Source organism: Cervus elaphus, chromosome 21, assembly GCF_910594005.1.
Source record: "Cervus elaphus chromosome 21, mCerEla1.1, whole genome shotgun sequence".
In the NCBI taxonomy this organism is placed as follows: Eukaryota; Metazoa; Chordata; class Mammalia; order Artiodactyla; family Cervidae; genus Cervus; species Cervus elaphus.
In genome coordinates, this window is record NC_057835.1 from 53,287,965 (window position 1) to 53,302,448 (window position 14,484).

The following is a 14,484-nucleotide window of genomic DNA, read 5'->3' on the forward strand; positions in this document are numbered from 1 at the left end:
AAGAATACTGGAGTGGGTTGCCATTTTCTTCTCCACTACAGAGCCAAAGCCAAAGAGAAAGAGATGCACTGTCTATCTTATTGCAGTGAGGTTTGAAAAAATTAGTTTGTTTATTTTTATATTGTAACTCAAAACCGAAATTAATGATCTTAAAACAGATGTTCTCAACCAATAAAAAAAAAACTTTCTTGTTTAATCACTGAACTGGTTGCCATCACCTCACATCTGTGTCTTGAGTTGACTGTTTTTCCCAGTTTTCTGTCATCTCAGACATGTGCTCTGAAAATCTCCATTGCTACTGAATGATTTCACAACTTATGGGAAACAAAATTAGATTGCCCATGTACCAACCGATAGATCATTCATTCCAGTAATCTCTGGTGACATCTTGAAGTATCTCTAAGTAAAGTGTTTATTGTAATTAATTTGTTAAACTTTCAAGCAGGAAACTAGTAACTTTTTAAAGTTTTTAATATATGCTTATTTGTTGATTTCTTTTTTAATGTAAAATCTTGGAAACTACCTTTCATTTTCTCAAAGGAGATTTCTCTTTCTAAAGCTTTTTTATTATACAATCATTATATATTATCCCCAGTGGTGCAGCATTGACATCACAAGTTTCTACCTGGACTTAATCTTCAGATCATGGTCAAAGAAAATGATGATATTGAATCTCACTTTATAAAAATATAATTTATTATCATTTGAGCATCAATTAAAGAGGTACAAGATTACACATGGTAACTTAAACATTGCAAATTGAACTGCAAAAAATAACACAAAAGAAAGAACATATTTACATCAAATTTTTCTTTTGCTATTGTTGCCTGATAGGGCAAAAAGAACAATAATAAGATTTCTTTGTGATCTGCTGTTCAAAGCCAAAGATCAAATTGGTGTGATATGACCATCATTTCCAATTTTCTGTGAATGGAAGTGCATACTAAACTGTTACCAGGCTGGCACGACATTCGAATTTAGGGTCTTCTCAATGGTTTTCTCATACCGTGCCTACAACTGATTCATGATTGACTGGGAGTTAACTCCAGAATAGCTGGTATTTTTGAAGTCTTTTAAGGGGAAAAATGTGTAAGTTTCATCCTAGAAAGCAGGAGTGAATTTTTGGTTTCTGTTTTTAATGCATTCTACAGATAAACTAATCTACAGTCTGTAGTTACAAATGTATTAAGAAATTTTGATAGACTCTTCCCATGTTAGGTTTGTTTAGTTAGATTTAAATCTATATATACTGTGAAGGAAAAGCTGTAGTTCAGTATATGTCTACTGGTTCATCCATGGCAAAAGTAAAGTAATTCGCAAAATTTATTTTAGCAATAGACATCAATAGAAATAACAGACAGGTTTGAAGGGATAAGTAACTTAGAAATTGTAACATATTTTTATTTTTCTTCTTTTAGTGTTTTTGTTTGTTACTGATAGATATCAGTATACATCTTTATCTTTGTCACAGTAGATATTCATTAAAAATATCATCATTCTGTTTTCTTTGATAACTAGCTATGATCCAGGTCAGTCTGTAATGTACTTTTCTACTTATCATGAATAGAATAAATTCTGCATACAGGATCTTCATCATAATCAAGCAGCCCATAAACTTTTAAACTTTGGCTGTCCTTTGAGACATCAGATGCAATATATTGGGCTCTAATTGCGTAGCTTTAAGATATCTGAAGTAGTAATACCTCAAACTTTTGGATATTTGCTAATGCAAATCAGTTCCCACCTTATTACTGCTTTAGATTTGAATATTTGCCCAATAAATTTCATTTAATAGAAAACATTCAAACAGCTTTTGTATACATGGCACTTTTTTGTGAAAACAGAAAAAGTAAATTGATAATATCAAATCTAAAATATTAGATTTTCCCAGACTTTAATTAGTTTGGAGAAGTTAAGTGTGTAATTCTCTACTGAGACAGCATGCCATAGTAGTTCAGAGCTGATTTTGAGGTCAAACAACTCGAGCTTCACAGGCTTTCAAATCTATGTGTCATAGTATGCATAAAATTATCAAAATAATAACTAACTTTTTGGTAGCTGAAAAAATTAAGTAAATATGCAGATAAAGCATTTAACAAAGGATCTTGCATATAGTAAGCCTTTTCTGTGTCAGTCTCTGTTTTTATTGGAATAGATGTTGGTTATAGTGGCAAATACATAGCACCATAAACCAAACATGGTATGTACTTGATAAATGGTAAGTCTTAAGAGCATGAGTAATAATCAGAATTAAATACCCAGAAACATTATTAAAGTTCACTTACATTTCCTCTAAATGATTCTACATTCTACTATTTTTTAGAAATATGTTTTTTTCTTTCTTTCTCTTTTTTTTTTTAAGTAAATAAGACATACAAGAATTGGAAGATCATCTCACTTTTGCCAGTAGGGTACCTTTTAGACATCTTAAATTTTAGCTTGAAAATAGATAATAGAGGTTAATGTGCTTTTCTTATTTAAATCTCCTATGATGCATGTAATTAATTGAAGGCTAAATTCTTTGTTAGTGTTTAAGAAATCTTGGCAAAATTATTTCACTTTATTATCATAGTAATCTTAGATAACAACCATCTACCTGATATTGTAAATTCCTTGAATACTATCTTACTTTTGAATTTCTTCTACTTGAAATAACCACAGATGTTTTAAATCTCAAGCCATTTAGTATAAGAAACCTGGAGTTATTTGTGAATATTTTGCCCTCAAATCCACGTCCACATTTTTATGCTTTTCAAATCACTGCATTGCCTTTATTTTGTAGCTTCTGATTTAAAAGTTTTAGTACCATATGTAAGACATTTTAATGGCATAATTATCAGGGCATATTTGTAAAAATCAGCAAAAAAATATAATACATCATTCTGAAACTATATGTTATTGACCTAAATATTTCATTTTCTGAATAATTCTTTGTATTTTAACATAAAATTTTCTCTTGGAAGCAAAGGGCAAAAATAATCTAACATTTATTGAATATTTTCTGGCAACATGTTAACTGCTTTATACTCCTTATTTCATTTACTTCTCATTGAGATCTATAAATTAGATGTTAGTATACTTATCTTACAAAGAAAATTTGTAAGTTTTAGTAATTTGTTATGTTTAAACTTGTTTGTCCCTGATCCTTAAAGGAAAATTGAAATGAATGTTACTTAGTTAGAAATTGAGGAAGGAAATGAAACCCTACTATAGATTCTAACATTTTTGGAAGGGAAAAATACCCTCTATTCTGTATTTGACTGATTTTCTTGATAAGAATTTATAAATAAATTTATGTATTCTTGGTTTGAATCTGTTACTCCTGATGACTAAGCTACTTTGGTCATTGTTAGAGACTTCTGAAAGACGCTTAAGATAGAAATGTTTTAATAAATTTGAAAAAAGTGTAGCGTAATGTCTAAGAAGTTCTCATATTGTTTTCAGAAAGCTTAAAGACTTTTTAACCATGGAAAATAATATTTTCTTCTGTTAAAAAAATTATGGATTGGCATACACACTGAGGAAACCAGATCTGAAAGAGACACGTGCACCCCAATGTTCATTGCAGCACTGTTTATAATAGCCAGGACATGGAAGCAACCTAGATGCCCATCAGCAGATGAATGGATAAGGAAGCTGTGGTACATATACACCAAGGAATATTACTCAGCCATTAAAAAGAATTCATTTGAATCAGTCCTAATGAGATGGATGAAACTGGAGCCCATTATACAGAGTGAAGTAAGCCAGAAAGATAAAGAACATTACAGCATACTAACACATATATATGGAATTTAGAAAGATGGTAATGATAACCCTATATGCAAAACAGAAAAAGAGACACAGAAATACAGAACAGACTTTTGAACTCTGTGGGAGAATGTGAGGGTGGGATGTTTCAAAAGAACAGCATGTATACTATCTATGGTGAAACAGATCACCAGCCCAGGTGGGATGCATGAGACAAGTGCTCGGGCCTGGTGCACTGGGAAGACCCAGAGGAGTCGGGTGAAGAGGGAGGTGGGAGGGGGGATCAGGATGGGGAATAAGTGTAAATCTATGGCTGATTCATATCAATGTATGACAAAACCCACTGAAATGTTGTGAAGTAATTAGCCTCCAACTAATAAAAAAATTAAAAAAAAAAAAATTATGGATTAACATCTGGAGAAGGATATGGCAACTCACTCCAGTATTCTTGCCTGGAAAATTCCATGGACAGAGCAGCCTGGTGGGCTGCAGTCTATGGGGTCACAAAGTGTCAGCCACAACTGAGCGACTAAGCATATGGCTCAACATAGTGCATCATTAGAATATTCACCGTTGCCATATCTGGTTCAGAAGGATGGCAGATAGGAGAAAACATGGGCTTGGAAGGCAGAGTTTAGTGTCTGTCTTTGATCGCTTGTGTGTTCTTAGTCAAGGTATTCAACTTTTTCTCTTATATAATAAAAATAATTTTTACTTTGGATGTTTCTTATAATTTGATTAAGATACATACATTTTAATATTGTATTAGCTAAAATAGTCATTATGTTAATTATTCGATCCTTTTTCATATTTAGCTCTGTTCTAGAATTGAGAAATAGATTATATACTGTTCAGTTCATAAAGGTAATTATTTTAATAAAATCAGAATCAATTCCTTTAACTTCTGATTTGAAACTGCTTAAAATTGTGTAACAGAAATCATATTATTTATGATTCTTATAAATCCATGCAGGTGCATTGAAGAATTAAAGATCAACCTGAAATTTCTGATTAAGAAACTCAGATGTGAAAATGAGATGGTTATTTACAGATGTCAGAGTTATAATTTCTGTCTTTGAAATGGTGATTAATTGTCAAAAGCTGAACCTGATACTTTCAGTAGCTGCACCTTTCAAAATTCAAGATTGTAAATAATTTGCTTAAAACTGGAAAACGGCATGGGGCAAAATATATGCGTGTATGTATACTTACACACACACTTTTGTGGAAAGTAAAATTGTGGTTACTTTATGAAACTTTATGACCCTGTTTGTGAAACTGGGTCAGTTGTTTCACAAAAATAAGGGGAAGAGAGGAAATAAAAATCATCTTTAATATTAAAAAAAAAAGCAATGCAAGTAAAGAAAAAAATAACAGTGAATATATATATATATTACAGATCAGCTAAAATATAATTGTTCTGGAGACACACACATCATTTTGATAAAAATTGTATCTTTATAACATTAATTATCTTTTTTGGTCCTGTAATAGCTAAATAAAATAGAAAAAAATGGTTTTGTTAAGCGTTTATTTCTCTCTTGTTTTCTGCATCAACGTAAATGTGAAATACTGGAAATCTTGTATATCCTTCCTTGTTTGTCCCTGTTGCTCTTTACCAGTAGCTCAAATTAGATTAGCATGGCTTCCCTCATGGCTCAAACAGTAAAGAATCTGCTGCAATGCTGGAGACCTGGGTTCAGTCCCTGGATCGGGAAGATCTGCTGGAGAAGGACATGGCAACCCATTCCAGTATTCTTGCCTGGAGAATCCCATGGCCTGAGGAGCCTGGCAGGCTACAGTTCATGGGGTCCCAAAGAGTCGGACACGACTAACACTTTCACTTTTCACTACTTTCATATAAATTGTGTTGTATTCATTTTGTAAAACTACTGTTCAAAGCAATTCATGCATCTAATGTAAGTCGTGCATTAACAGTGTGAGGCTTCCGTGAATTCCCAAGTCTTTGCGTTCTTATTAAGTATGGTGGTAGCAACACTTGTTATCCTCTTCTTGAAGTTGTAATAGGTAAATTATAGAAAAATCCTGCACTTTGAATATAACAGAACAATTCATACCTTTGAAATAATATTACATTATACTATAATTATTGATTTATTTGTAAATATCTCCCTATAGATTAAGATTATACCTTTGAGAGTCCAAGACCATAGGTATGTGTTCACACTGCATCACAAGTGACAAGCACATTCCCTGCTACTGGGTAGATACCACATATTTATGGAAAAAGTGAATAAAACAGTCATACATTATGAATTTCTGAAAATTCCTTTAAACCTTTGTTATTTAGAATTTTTTAAAATAACATCAACTAATATTGTTTGTTGAGTCTCTGAAACAATACCACATTTCTTACAAAGAATTTGTACAAGATTTTGTTCAAAGTATTAACTTACTGCATGATCTATTACAGCATTATAAAATAACAAAATTTATTTTTAAGAAAGTTATTTTAAATGGGGTGTTCCAGTTTAGAAAGTTGAAAAACTATTTTTCTCTCATTGATATTTTCAATATCTAAGTTTATTTAAAGAGGGGAATAAACAAGTATATAAATACAGAAATATATATACATACAAATATACATACTATATATACTTATATATATAAGTATATATATATATACTTATATATATAAGTATATATATAGTATGTATATATATATGAAGTGTATGTAAAGTGTATATACATGCGTGCTAAGTTGCTTCAGTCGCGTCCGACTCTGCAACCCTATGGACTGTAGCCTGCCAGCCTCCTCTGTCCATGGGATTCTCCAGGCAAGAATACTAGAGTGGGTTGCCATGCCCTCCTCCAGGGGATCTTGCCCATCCATGGATGGAACCCGCCGTTCCTTTGTCTCCTGCATTGGCAGACACGTTCTTTACCACTAGCGCCACCTGGGAAGACCAAAGATAAATGAGTCTAAATCAATCTATGTAATACTGCCTGAATCACACCAGGTTCTGAGATTAATGGCAAAACCAGGCAACCTTGGCGGAAGTGCTTACCAAGTATGCTCATTGTTCTTTGAGGATTACTTATAATATTACTTTAGGAGCTTTAGAGATGGAAATTTTTCAGAATGAAAAGCTGTGTCAAGGAAGGTCCATCGAATGACAAAGGCAGTTCTAAGGTAGTGGCCTTGCAAAAGGAGTATCTTCTGGTCATCAGAGTGCCCTCTGGTGGCCTGGTTAAGTAATTCTAGTCCCTTCTCACTTGGAAGTGAACAGACAATAGAAGTTAATTTAGTTTCTAAAAGAGGCTTTTTAGTCACTGGCAGCAACCGGGCAACAGTAATTTGCAAACCCTGCCCTTTATTAAAATTCATTGTTGCTTTCAGAGTTAGAGAACTATAATTTCAGAGATCCAAGCAATACCAAGAAGAAATAACATTTTATATAATCACTTTCAAGAGCTGCTATATAATTAAACACATGTGCAATTAATTTTAGGCAAAAACAGCAGCCATTATGCAGTAGAAAGTTGCTTTATACTAGCCCTGGTTTATAGCAACAGAATGGATATGATGTCAAGTGTTATAATTTGGCATGATTCCAGTAAATTTACAATTTTGTGAAAGTGCTATCAATAGAGCATTGTTTTTGCTTTACTATGCTTTTCTCCAGCTTTGTGGCTCTGTTTTAGCAGCAAAACATGTGGCATATTAGTTGTATCAGTTTGGGCTATAGCCATACGGTGTATAATATCGAGAACTCTATGTTGAATCCCAGTTATAAAATAAAAACAATTGCACTCAACTGGGGGGGGGTAACATAAAATTTGCGTATATAACTTTCTTGTTTATAATTTATTGAGTGCATTTGTAAAACGAACTAATTATAGAATGATTTTAACATGGGATAAAATAAAAGCTAAATGTCCTACTATAAAGTTTTTAAGAAAACATAATTTTTGTTCCAGAAAGTCACATCTCTGCATAAAGCTCAAGTTGTAGTAATAAACAAAGTTGAAAGGCAAGGTCTACCTTGTAAACATTATGACATTATATAACTGATGAAACCATTTTAAACATGGATTGTGTGAGGAATGCACGGGTCTTTTTAATGATGCATTCCGTAGTAATGTACAGTATTCTTATCAGATAAGCAAAAGAACAAACAAAAATAAATCACCAAACAGTTTACTTTTCAGCTCATGATCCAATTAATGTTTAACTTAGGTCGTTCTGGGACAAATAGAGTAGAGTAGATTGGTTGAGGAAATCTTAGATCATAATTTTGAAATTTAATGTTTCCACTTTTATTAAATTAACCTTTGATAGTGACTTACAGGAGAACTTTAAAATTGTGCAATACAGGAAGAAAACTCTTTTAAAATGCAAGCAACTGTATTCTCAATGAACTTCACTGCATTCTTGAAACAATGCCAGCCGAGGTTCAGGAAGTAAAGAACTGTGAAACCTAGCTTTGAAGTAAGGACATTTATCAGAAGTTCAGAATCCTTATATCAGAGCTGTGACCATAGGAAATGATTTGAATCCATAAATAAGCCCTATACACTGCCATCTAGACCAAGATATAATATAAGAAGATCTTGATCTTTAATATGTAGTTGTTTGTAGAAGGAGTTCTGAGAGAAAGGAAATGGTTTGGAAGACCTCCGTCAACATGACAGTAAATCTTGCTTCTTTGTGAACTTTCCACCTCAAGCTAATTAATTAATTCAACTGGCACTTAGGACTTTCTATATGCCAAGGACTGTCCAATGCACTGGGAGCCATTTGATGAACAAAGTAAGTATAGCTTCTACCTTGAGAGAATTATGTTGTCCCTAAATAATAAACAAGTGAATGAAGTTCAGTAATTATTTTTGAAGAGCCTCTTGATGAAAGTGAAAGAGGGGAGTGAAAAATATGGCATCTGGGCCTGTCACTTTATGGCAAATAGATGGGGAGACACTGGGAAGAGTGACAGACTATTTTCTTGGACTCCAGAATCACTGCAGATGGTGATTGCAGCCATGAAATTAAAAGATGCTTGCTCCTTGGAACAAAAGGTATGACCAACCTAGACATTAAAAAAAAAAAAAAGCAGAGACATCACTTTGCTGACAAAGGTCTGACTAGTCAAAGCTATGGTTTTTCTGGTAGTCATGTATGGATGTGAGAGTTGGACCAGAAAGAAGGCTGAGCACTGAAGGATTGATCCTTTTGAACTGTGGTGTTGGAGAAGAGTCTTAAGAGTCCCTTGGACTGCAAGGAGATCCAACCAGTCCATCCTAAAGGAAATCAGTCCTGAATATTCATTGGAAGGACTAATGCTGAAAATGAAACTCCAGTAATTTGGCCACCTGATGCAAAGAACTGACTCACTGGAAAAGACCCTGATGCTGTAAAAGACTGAAGGTGGGAGGAGAAGGGGACAACAGAGGACGAGATGGTTGGATGGCATCACCGACTCGATGGACATGAGTTTGAGCAAGCTCTGGGAGTTGGTGACGGACAGGGAAACCCGGCATGCTGCAGTCCATGGGGTTGCAGAGTGGGACATGACTGAACCACTGAAATGAGCTGAACTGAAAGACTGGAGATTAAAATAAGCAAAACGTCTTTTTAGGTCAGTGACAATTAAGGTGAAATTGGAAGGAGAGAGTAAGTGCAGAAATGGAGTTGCTATAATTTGAAGAAACTGAAAGGAGGCCTGTTTAGCTGTAGTACAGTGTGTTCTAGAGCACATAGGCATTTTAGTACATGGGTGGTATTATAAATGAAATGAAAATCATTAAAGGGTTTATACCGTGTTCTCATTTATCTTTTAAGCTGATCACCCTTGCTGTAGAGGATAAATACATTGCCAAGATGCAGGAGTGAAAATAGGCCATATACTAGGAGCATATCACAGCAACCAGCAGAGAGATTTGGTGGTTTAAGATATTGTGGTAGCAGTGGAGATGGATAGAAGTGAGCAGCTAAAAGATGTATTTGGGAGGTAAATATGGAAACATTTGTAGTTGAATTATAGAAAAGTAGCCAGATATAAGTACAACTGTTAATTTTCTACAACTGGAGAGTTGGTGGTGCTGGTTACCAAAGATGGCAGAATCTGAAGAGAAAGCATGAAATACATTTTAGACATATTAAATTTGGGATGCTCATGAGGCATCTAAATGGAGATGTTAAATAGGCAGTTGGGTGTGTAAATCAAAAGCACAGATAAGAGGTTTGGGTTGGAGATAATTGTGAGAGTTGTCAGCATATAATCAAGCACTGTTCTCATACTCATGTTCTGATAACCAAGATCCTTGACCTGAGAGAGCAGTTCCCACAATAGGAAGCAGCATTTTCAGCTCCAGATATTTATTTGTTTTTTTTTTTAACCTCTAATAAGTCATTTTATTATGTGGTGCATTTTCTCAGAGCTTTGTAGTGTTGTGGAAATTATTATAATTTCCATAGTGATGAGGTCCAACATGGTATAGTGGAAAAAGATCATTTGCCTCAGATCAGAACTTACATTTACCATTTATCAATGGTGTGACTTTAGGTGGGCTAGTTAATATATCTGGGCCTCTGTTTACTCACACCCCATGAAAATATGGGACTAAAAATATTTTCTGTACCAGTAGAGTAGTTATATTCATAGTTTGTGTTGAGGAATCTAACCTAAAATATGTCACAGTTAAAAAAAATGTTAAAGAATTTTAACTTAAAGGGTTACTAAAGGGAATTAACTCATTAATACCTGACTATAATTTAAAAGGTTGTCCTACCTAGATCTCATTTGTGTACTAGAAATATATAACTAATATCATTATGAAAGTGCATGCTTTTCTGATTAGTAGGGTGAGAGTCATAATTGATGCATCTATTTGGAATTTGAAAATTAGAAAAAACTATTTATTACAATCAGAAAATTAAATGGTTGATTTACCTCTTTAGAGTTAAGTAACTTCAGATATCTTCAATATTGGCTCCGTTTGATGATTGTGGGTATTTTGATAATTTAACATATTTTTCCAAATGAAAACAAGATAAACTAGTTTGAGTAAAGAATCAGGGAATATGCTGCAGTTTCTGAAATGGTCAGCAGAGAGCCTCAGTAAGGCTACCATGATTACATTTCCTCAGCTTCTGTAAGGGAATAATTATTAAATAATAATAACCCCAAATTGTAAAACAATTGAAACAATTATTTACTTTGTCCCCAAAAGGTGCTTAATAGTTAGGATATATTAATGTGTTTTATTCGTAAAAGAGAAATGTTCTAAATTAGTGTATGAAGTGGAAAGAAAGGAAGGAATATTATAATATATTGATTAGGGATCTTTCTGCCAATTTTGAATGTGAATTATAAAATAGAAAGTTACATATTTTATTTTCCTTTTTTTTTTGCAGTGAAGTACTGCAGAAGCTATATGTGTACATACAATCTATCCTCATATTAGGAAATTAAGATCAATTTTGGAATAGAATTTATATTGTTTTTTAAAGAGTAAAATTCAGTTTAAATAACAAAAACATGTGCTTTATTATGATAAATAATTTAAATTTAGATTTTTATATATTTTCTCAGGATAGTCATGATAGATTATAAAACAAAATACAAAACAGACAACCTATTTCACCGTTTCTCCATTTATAAACATAAGAACTCTGTATCCCTGCAAAATAAATTTCATAAGTTTTCTGAAATTAGTGAGTTTATTCCACTGAAAAATTTGACCAGAAATGACTTGATTTACATATAATAACTTATTTAATAATTTATTTTGGGAAGGGTAAGAGTTGGAGATGTTTTGAAGATCTATCTTCAAAGTGTTAGGATTTAACAGAATGGTGGCATATATGCAGAGTAATTGCAATAATAATAAGTAACCATAGCTTATACTTAGTGCTTATCATGTGTCAGGCATTGTACTAAGCATTTTATCAGCACAACACCATATAATTGTCATAACAACCATATGTAGTGATTATTAATATATTTGCTTTACATGTAAGAAAATTGGGGCTCATGGAGACTGTGACTTGCTTAAGGTCACTTGGCTTATATGTGGAAGAGCTAGGATAGGAATCCATGTTGGCTCAACCCCAAGTCCACATGATAACCAAGACACAGTAATGGATAAAAGGATGTGTTGATCTTTTTAGGCATATTTAATAGTAAACAAGTATTTATTATTGAATATTGCAACATTAGTTTATTCATTTATGCTATTTATATGACAGGAATTATATATTTACTAAGTATATATTTACTAAAATATATTTACTAAGATTCTGTATGCTTATCAAATATAGGTATGTGACATCAGTGATGAATCTGCCTTCTTGTTCAATAAATTATTTTTATATGAAAACAATCTCCCCACTTAATTCTTTCCACAAAGAACAGAAAAGATGGTATCTGATAAATCAGATAATTAAATAAATTATTGAATATGTTATTAATAAATAATTTATAACTATTAAGACTATGTTGTAAAACATTGAATGAAATTCATAATTTCTACAATCTGTTACTGAAATTCTTAATTTTTGCAATCAATTATTGGTAAAAAATAGAGTATAAAACATCCAGTGCCGCATGGTCTTTTGTTTGAAAGGTGTATATTTTCATAGAAAATGCCTGAGTGTAAGCTCATCTTGCTCATTGTTTCTGCATAACATCATAATGCCTGTTGTTATTTTTTGTGTGATTTATTATAAAGTTTTTCTGCAGTAAGTATGCATTATTTTTAAGTGGATCATATATATATAGTGAAGTAATAAACTAATATTTGAATACAAAAATGTAATAATGGACAAGATAGGCATGGTTTATGTTCTCATAGAATTTCCATGTTAGGAGAATTGTCCCACATTGGGGTTAAAAATACTTATCTGAGGTCATATAGCAGTTCAGGACCAGAGCTACATTTCAGATCTTCTTTAAATCACTTTACTACAAGTTTTATGAGAAACTTTAAGGAAACAGTTAGAGTAGGGAATGATTGTATAAGAATAGTGAGCTTAAATTCTGGGTATCATTAATGCTAGGAAGATGTGAGGCTTTCTGCAGTGGGAAATAAGGATAGCTTCCTGAGCATGGGTATGACTTTGGCAAATGGGCAATTAGTTTACCATTGGTGTAAGAATCTCTTTTCTCTAGTTGAGGAAATTTCCAAAGTTATTCTATTGTCTTCAGTATCCTTTTGCTGTCTCAACGTAGGTTTGATTCTGTTGCCATAGTTATAGTTTAAAAATATAATACCGGCTGTGCCATTTAACTTTTGTGAAAGCTTTCCATGTCTCCCTTGCAAGCATATCTACTCATGCACAAAATGAACAGATGGAAAAATGCAAGGGCTGTCCTTTAGGGCCAGAGCCTCCCTATTAAGTTTACTTTGCAGGGAAGAGAAATGGATGAATATAGAAAAAGTCTGCAGAAAGATAGCTTAAGGGAAAGTAGAGAGGGAAGAGGCTATCCTGCAGGTCAATAATTAAATAACTTTTCCATGGAGTGAGAAAGGGACTGATACTTCTCAAAGCTTCTGATGGAGTGGCATATCATAATAAATGAACTGAAAGGATTTGGAGAGAAAGACAAGTTTTCTAATAGTATGTGTTTTCCTTGAGTATTTGTATTTTATATATATATATATGATTCTTTCTTTGAATAGAAGTGAAGGAAAAGAGGCTACAGTTAAAAAAATTAGTTCTGATGGATATGGATTTATTCCAAAGTACACTTAGCATTTGCCAAAAAATATATATATATATATATATATATATAATTTTTTAACATTTAGCCAGATAAATCTAGCTCTGTGATGGTAGGAAATACAGTCTGTTGTGCTTTAGTAAGCTTTCTTTTTCCATTTACCTCCAGGAATCCTTAAATGACCCCCCTGACCTGCCCTTGTGCAAAAAAAAAAAAAAAAAGGTTGCTAAATTTAACAAGAATAACAAAATACAGGATGCCTGTGTTCTAGTTATGGAGAAGGAAATGGCAACCCACTCCAGTATTTTTGCCTAGAGAATCCCATGGACTAAAGAGCCTGGTGGGCTACGGTCCATGGGGTTGCAAGAGTTGGATACAACTTAGCAATTAAACCACCACCATGTATGGCCTCAGTGTTAACTATTATCAATTGTATTATTTTTATATTTAATAGACTTTATTTTTAGAATAATTTTAGGTTCCCAGCAAAATTGAACAGAAAGTACAGTGTACCATATACTCTGATCACATTCTCATGGCCTGCTCTAATTTTTTTAGAGTATGAATCTAATTATACATCTTAGATTTATAAATTTCATGCATGGTTTTAAAACTGCAAGCAACAGTTCAATACAAAATTTTATATATGTACATATATATTGCAGTGGTTCTCAGACAGTGAAGTTAGGAAGAATTGAAGCAGCTTTTCCTTAAGTATATAGTGAAATTATGAATCATGATAGTGGAATGTTTCTTTCTAACTTAGCTGTCTTTTTGATTGAATTTTATTACAACTAACAAGTTAGTTAAGTATAATATTGCTAGTTGGAAACAATGAGATTTAAAATGTTTATGACCTGTATTTTCTTGAGCATGTGTTTTTAAGGACTACTACACCAGGCGGTACATCTTTTATAATCCAAGAACTTACAGCAACACATCATTATCATCCAGAGTTCATAGTTTACATCATAGTTCACTCTTGATGTTGTACATTCTGTGGGTTTTGACAAATGTGTAATGATATGTGTCCATCATTATATCATTGTAC

At 32.9% G+C, this 14,484-nt stretch overlaps 1 protein-coding gene across 1 annotated transcript in view; it reads left to right on the forward strand.

Moving 5' to 3' along the window:
• Positions 1 to 14,484, forward strand: part of CSMD3 (CUB and Sushi multiple domains 3) — a 1,322,573-nt gene that overhangs the window by 265,106 nt on the left and 1,042,983 nt on the right. The gene's annotated exons all lie outside the window — the stretch shown is intronic.